Consider the following 5,867-nt stretch of genomic DNA (forward strand, 5'->3'; position numbering starts at 1 on the left):
TCATGCCATGTAGTACTCACGATAACCCCCCCAGCGACTGTAGCTTTTTGATATGACAGTGTTGGTGTTATCCTGCTGTAGCTGTACAGATGCTCCGTGCTGATGAGATGCTGTTTCTCTTGGCTCATATCTCTCTGGGCCACGTACAAGCCCTTTGCCTCACTCCGCTCTTAGGTAGGGACAGTGAGCACAGAACCATTGTGACGTTCCCTCAATTTCCTTGAAATTCAATGTTTTTGTTACGAAGCACACCGAAGAGCTGGGCTGGAGGACATGCATGGTGTCCTGCTGACTCTGTCTTGAAAAAACCCAGCTTGATGAGAGCAAGGGACCATCCTTTCTTCTTCCTAAGTGTGGGACAACCTGCATTTTCCTTGAATGGTGGAAAGGAGAAGTTCCAGCTGCATCGGTCGAACAGCAGTCGAAATATTGCCCTTTTGAACCTGGCATCTGACTTGGCTGCCATGTCCACTGCGTAATCTTTAACGGAGGTCAGAGAGGAGCTCTCTGTGGCTGCCATAAACATCTCGGAGAGCTGCGGATGTTTAGAGCTGCCTATGCCCTGGTAAAATGAGGCTTGGTGGTTAGCAGTGGAGGGTCATCATCCAGGTGAGTGTGTGCAGACGCATGGGGAGATGTCTCAGGACTGCGGGTGAGGCACGCTGGCCTCCTGACTATACATAGCTGTGGACATAGAGAGGCAGAGAAGACTCTTAAAAGCTCAATCTTGCAGAGAAAAATTGAGTAAATCTATAGAGACTTTTAGAGTATTTAGCTTTCTTTCAGAGTCATCTGTTAAGGTGAAGAACCTGTTCAGACAGAACTCCTCAACCACTTTAAATGGGAATTTAGAGTGTGATTTCTTAATCATCTTGCTCCTCTTCAAAAGTGGATAGGCAGACCTGAAGAGGATTGGAGTTTCCTGGCTCTCTGTAATGATGGCTGAGGGAGAAAACATCTTCATGATAAAGTAATGTACTGAGCAGTCTACTGGTAGTTCAAAAGGAGCCTCCAGAGTTTTATAGAATAACCTGAGATGCCCTTTGGGAATTGTCTGTCTGTCCAGAGGACAAGCACGGAAGAGGCACTGGGGACTTCTGATATGAACGACTGTGAGAAGAACAAGTGTGAAAACAACTGATTGGGGTACGTAGATTTTGCTGTTAGTGAGAGAAAATATTAATCCCACTTGTTTCAGGGATAGCATGTAAAGTCTCTTCAGTATCAGTCTTTCTGTTGAATACACTTCCAGAAAATATTTTGTGTTTCAGGGACTGGGTTTCTCAGTAGATTTTCTCTTTTGAGAGCTTACACTGAATGCTCTGAAATTGTGAGAGCAATCTCAACAGCTGGTGTGTGGGCTCCACGCTCTGGTTTCATTCATTCACCCACCAACCCTGTACAGCGACAGCACACTGTCCAAGAGCCAAACACTATTTCTTTTGCAATTCCCAATATCCTGACAAATGCAGGGAGCCGATGCTCTGCAAGCCCAGGAACCCTGGAGGTGTGCATGTATTTGTTTTTCATGGTATGTACCAGGCAGTAACTCAAAATAGATAGCAGGAAATGTAGCAGGTTTGTAGCGGAAAGACAGTGTCTGTTTGTAAAGACCAACCATTCCAGTGCTCGTACGGCATCTGAGGACATGCTTCAATGAAGAGGAATGAGCTATTTGAAGGAAAAAAAAAAAAAAATCATATTCACATTTCATGAAAGGAGTTTGAAAAACACCTGCTTGACAGAGCCGGTGACTCAGGCCAAGGTTTAAAATACTTCAAAATCAGGACAAGAAACAGAGGGTGTGTGTGACCCTGACAGACAGTTAGTCAAGGAAGAAATTATCTTGTGCCGAGGTGCAGGTGCACCTGTTAGATGACCCACACTGACACATAACTGATGTACATTCCTTTCGTTATGTTTTTTTTCCCCTGGCGTAGTTTACATACTTAAAAATACAAAATTGAGTGATAAAAATCACTCAGCCTTTAAGTGAACATCCAAAATTCCATAAATTAGGCCAGCCAGGAATATGTTTGCTCTTCATATAAGGATGTATGATAAAAATTTCTATGGACAGAATTTTTGTGCCTGTCTCATATAACATACAGACGTTTATCTTGAAATACTATTTACTTGTTATTCCTACATTTATTTCTGAGTTTATTATCTAAGCAGTTTTTTCTATTATTTGGAAAGTGAAGCCTTCATTGTAAACAATCTTTCTGTGTAAGTTTTTTTTGACAGCTAATTAGGTCTGTGAAGTTGCATCTTTATGGGACATATTTATACTTCCAGATGTAAGTGGGAAAGAAAAAGCAGATGAAGGAATGATTTATATATTTTTTTTCCTTTCTTAAGAGACACCACAAAATTATCAGGATTTTTTAAGAGACGCAATACTTGCCATGTTTTGGACACCACCCAGAAACCTTTCAGTGCAGAGCTTTGAAAATATCTTGAGCCTCTTAGAAAACCATATGTTTATTTTATCCTATAGACCAAACAAATAATTTTCAGGTTTTAAGCATGTGATAATGGGAAAGAAGAAAAACATAGAAAATTATAAACACATCTGAGAACTCTAGTGAGATACTGTACAAAGGTTGGTAATACCTTTTCCTATTTCCATGTCTCACTCTTGCCTGAGCAACCAAGGAAAGCGTTCCTAATCCTCTGCAGTTTCCTGTATCATGGGTCAGCGGAGTGTTGGCTAGTAATGTGATTATGGCTCTTTTCCTTTTCCCAACTAAGAGAAACAAGACATGAAAGAGAAAGATTGAATGAAGACCAAAATAGCCAGTACTAATTCATTTTTCCCCCAAATGGGTGAAACTCGCTGCATAATTGCAGTTATGTTCAAGGCCATCAGCATTACTACACTGTGAAAATGTCAGAGTTTCCAGGTGAATGTGGTTTATGGGCTGTTTTGCCAGGTATCTTTCTACAAGGCCATTTTCTGAGCACATGGGTTTATACAGCTTTTAACGCGATGTTCAGCCAGTGCTGCTTCACAACTGATTCAGTCAGCACTTTGGCTGATTGATAACTCCTTTTTTGTTGGATTGCGCTCTATTAAATAATACTGAAAGGTTAGTATATATCTTCAACCCTCATTGATTTTCTGTTAAATGAAAGTGAGTTAACTCCTTTTAGCCAACGTTGGTTGGAAAAATAAAAATTCTTCCACCATCAACCATAATTTGAGATCTGTCTTCAGAACACTTCACCTGAAAAAAGGTTTTAAATCTATGATTTGCATGTTAAGATTAAAAAAAGAACACCACTGAGGAGATAGTGCTGAGTGCTCGTGTCACCTCTCTGAAGTTAGTGAGGCTGAGCGAGAGGTTATTTATACTCCACACAAAACTAGGGTCTTAGAAAGTGGAGCTGAGCACTTGCAAATCCAGCTGAAATAAACAGCAGCTGAGGCTAATCGCTTTGAGATATCAGGCTTTTAACCTTTAATGTGCACAGGTCCTTCTTAGCAGGCCACATAACAAACAGCTGAAGCAGAGATACAAACATTACTTATTTTTGAGGCTTAATGAATCAACAAAAAAGGTCAGTTCTCAATTCCAAATGTAATTTTCTCCCCTTTTAAAGTATGTTTTATATACTTGAATAAAGATGAAGAAAATTATAATACCATTGAAGGTACCCAGCTCTGTTTGAGCTGTCTGGGCTGATGCTTTCATTTGAAGTGACATTGCCGGTTTTGAACTTGCACCCTTTAAAAACTGAGAGTGCGAAGAAATTGAATTAAGTTGTGCCTCTGGGATTTGAGATAAGTTCAGAATGTTTTTTCAAATAACACATTAGTTCCACAGCTCTATTATAAAACTAAATGACGGATAACTTGTTTTGATGTTGTAACACATGGCCCCCAATCTTCAGAGATGTCTGTACCTCGCTTTGTGCACGAGTCATCCTACTGAACTTAATAGGGCTATTCACATGCTTGACGTTAAGCATGTATGCAAATCTTTGCAGGACTGGAACCTAATGTGATTATAATAAGCCAATTCCAGTGCGAACCTAAGAGTATGAAGTTTCAAAACTGAGGTCAAAATGAAAAAGTTCACAAAAGTTTGTCATAATAAAAAAAAAAAAGGCACCAAAAGTGCTAGGAAAAAAATGCAAGTAAAACCTGCTGTTAAAATCAAAATCAAGTTCTCATATAAAGGAAAATGAGATAGTGAAGTTGCTCATCAGTTATTGAAATAATTTTATTTACTGTTTAACACTCAACTTGGAAGCAGAAACACCTATAGCTTTTTTTTTTTTTTTTTTTTTTTTTTTTTATCCTTCACGGTTAGGACTGTGCCGTTGCATAGCTGTTCTTCTGGGGTTAGGTGAGATCCTCTTGTAAATCACTGAGAGTATTGGGACTGTATTTCTAAATCTTTGATAGGTTATTTTTCATGCATGACAAGAACAGAATATATTATGATTTATTTTTGAGTTCTGATATGTTAACAGTAGATTCTTTAAAAAGTATACACAGAAAGGAGTACTTAAGAGGTTGACATATAAGACTGTTCAGCATTAAGTAACATGTTTTCCCATGCTTAAGGCTTCAACAAGCTCTGGTCCAACCCGAGTACTTTGCAAAACAGACTTGTCATAGACTGTTTGGCTGCTCTCAGATTCCACGGTTAGCATACGTTAAGAGACAAAAGATCTATAGTTGGACTGTAAATGAGGGGAAATAGCATTCATTTTTTCCTTTGAAAGCAGTTAATTCTATAAATTCAGATGGTAATACTGTGCAATACTCTGCACGATCCGAGTGGGAGGTGGAGCGTGCATATGCCCAAGTATGTGGTACACTCTATAAAAAATAAGTGTAGGAGCCGCTGCAGTTCCTATCTCACCACTTATTTCAGTTGCAAACATAACTTCTCCCTTGCTCATTCCTCTTGGTCCCTCTCACTGTCCTTCCACCCTGTCACACCTTTGCACGTTAGAAGGCCATCTGGACCTTAAGTATCAGACTAGAAAATAAATACGGGCTCTTATTATTCCCACCATTTCTTCGATGTTGCTTGTTTGGGCTAACGGTGGCAGAGACAAGGCTACAGGCTCTCTGGGGGTGCAGCTGGGTCGGACTCTGGCACCTGGCGATGCTCCTGCGCATTTTGGGGGACCCCATGCCTCCTGCAAAAAAGCGGCCGCAGGATGAAAGCATCCTCATGAGCCTGGGGCACAAATCCAAGCTGCTCATCTCCAGTGGCCTGGGGGCAAAGCAGCGGCCTAGGAAGGGACCCCTACGGCTGTACCCGAGCCCCCAGGCAAACCCCAACCCACCCGGGGGGGGCTGCGGACACCCGCTCCCCTCCGCCTCGCCAGGCATGGCGGTGTGGGGGGGCGGGCGGCAGTGATGCCCCCCCACACCCCTCCCCAGCCATGAGGCCAGCACCGAGTGACACCCCCCCCCCCCCCCTCCTTCCCGTCACCCCGCAGCCCCCGGGGGCCTCCCGCTCCGCGCGGCCCGGGGGTGGGAAGGGACCGGGGAGGGGCGGGCGGTCCCTGCCCGCGGCGGGAGGGGAAGGGGGGGGGAAGCGCGAAAACGCGGCAGCCCCCTCCCCCGCCTGCCCGCTGGCTGCCGCCTTTCCTCGCCGCTCGGCCGGGCTACGCTGCCGCCGCCACCGCCGCCTCCATCTTGTGCGTGTGTCCCCTGCTTCCACACCCCCCCCCCCTCACCTTCGCCTCCACACAGCACCGGGAGCGGCGGGGGCGCTGGAGCGAGCGGGGCCCCGGGGAGGGGAGGGGGGGGGGGGGAGGGGGGAGGTGAGGGTGGGGGGGTGTTGGGGGGGGGGGGGGGGCGAAGCGGCACCGGGGCCGGAGCGGCAGCGGCGGGAGCA

At 44.4% G+C, this 5,867-nt stretch overlaps 1 long non-coding RNA gene across 1 annotated transcript; it reads left to right on the forward strand.

Annotated features, from left to right (window-relative positions):
- The first annotated feature begins 347 nt into the window (after positions 1-347).
- LOC121232575 lies at positions 348-4,099 on the forward strand. The gene is made up of 2 exons (XR_005931280.1): positions 348-609; positions 1,067-4,099. It is a non-coding gene; the product is annotated as an uncharacterized LOC121232575 (long non-coding RNA).
- The last annotated feature ends 1,768 nt before the right edge of the window (positions 4,100-5,867 follow it).

Source organism: Aquila chrysaetos, chromosome 24 (genome assembly GCF_900496995.4).
Source record: "Aquila chrysaetos chrysaetos chromosome 24, bAquChr1.4, whole genome shotgun sequence".
Classification (NCBI taxonomy): Eukaryota; Metazoa; Chordata; class Aves; order Accipitriformes; family Accipitridae; genus Aquila; species Aquila chrysaetos.